This window comes from Kryptolebias marmoratus, linkage group LG8 (assembly GCF_001649575.2).
Source record: "Kryptolebias marmoratus isolate JLee-2015 linkage group LG8, ASM164957v2, whole genome shotgun sequence".
Taxonomy (NCBI): domain Eukaryota; kingdom Metazoa; phylum Chordata; class Actinopteri; order Cyprinodontiformes; family Rivulidae; genus Kryptolebias; species Kryptolebias marmoratus.
In genome coordinates, this window is record NC_051437.1 from 8739171 (window position 1) to 8740442 (window position 1272).

The following is a 1272-nucleotide window of genomic DNA, read 5'->3' on the forward strand; positions in this document are numbered from 1 at the left end:
ATGAATCGCCACTTTGTCCGTATCCCGACCAGAACAGCCCTGTCCTCTCCCTCTCCCTCCCTCTCCCTCTCATCCCCTTGCTGCCATAGCAACGCCGGTGCCTCCTGGCAGTGGTAATTGTAAAAGGTAGGCCATCGCGCGCAGCCATCGTCGCGCGTCCTTTTACCCGGGTGAGGCCGAGGTCCTGTCTCGAGGAGGAGCACGAGACGATTGACTCGTGAAAACATTTTTTTTTTCCTTCCTATTTTTCAAATTCCGTTCAGGCTCTCGTGCAAGTACAGTGATGCTGCGCGCGCGCGCGCGCACGTGGATGCAGAGGCATCTCGGAGGTCTGTCAGGGTGTATGCTCTGATGTCCCCCCCCCCCACACACAATCCCCCTTTGGAGGGGGGCTTTTAAACTTAAGGAGTGAAAAATCTTCGTTCTGGTCGTGAAGGATCCATCAACCCCCCACCTCCTCCCCCTCCTCATCCCCCCACCCCCTCTCTCTGTCCCATCTAAAACCGAGAGGCACGGTCTGTGTCCGTGCGTCAGGGGGACGATTTGATGGTTTTGTCTCCAAGAGAGGGACAGACGGGGGAAGATGTTCAGAAATGGTGGTGTTCGCAGCGCCTCGTGATGTGGCAGACAGGCTGTATGTTCTCACCAGACTTTTCATTGTCCTGGGCAGGATGCGGTTCGCCTCGCGCTGCCACGCGTTGCTCTGGCAACACCTGTGCAGCCCAGGATAGCCTGTCTCTCCGCGTGCCGCATTTTGATTATGTGGGCTACATTCCGACATGAGCACCGCTTCACACACACACACACACGCACATACACGCGCGCGCGCGGAAAGAGGGAAAAAAAGGGTTTTAAAATCTGAGAGTATATGAGGAGCTGTGCGTAAATTTGTGGCGACCACGTGAGGGTTCCGAGGCGGAAACAAAAGGGGGTGGGGGTGTTGGGGGGTCGTTATTGCTCGGGACTGATGGCGACCCACGCCCCGCAGCTGGGCGGTGATAGTTCTGCGCCGGGACGGATGTCGGGTCACATCTGTCCAGCTGTGAGGAGCGTTAAGGGTTAAGCCACACTGTCTCCTCTCTCTGTGTTGTTTTTTTTTCTCTTCTTCTTCTTCTAAAGATAAACATGTACATGATGAGCTGTCAGCCGGTGCCCCAACAGCTCTGTCTGCGCGCGCCCGCGTCTACGTTGGGGCCTGCTGAGCCAAGCGAGCAGACAACCACCATTTTAAATAGGCGCCTTCGGGAATAATGCCCCCCCCCCCCCCCCCCC

At 56.8% G+C, this 1272-nt stretch overlaps 1 protein-coding gene across 2 annotated transcripts in view; it reads left to right on the forward strand.

Annotated features, from left to right (window-relative positions):
• Window positions 1-1272, forward strand: part of nol4la (nucleolar protein 4-like a) — a 24284-nt gene that overhangs the window by 591 nt on the left and 22421 nt on the right. The gene's annotated exons all lie outside the window — the stretch shown is intronic.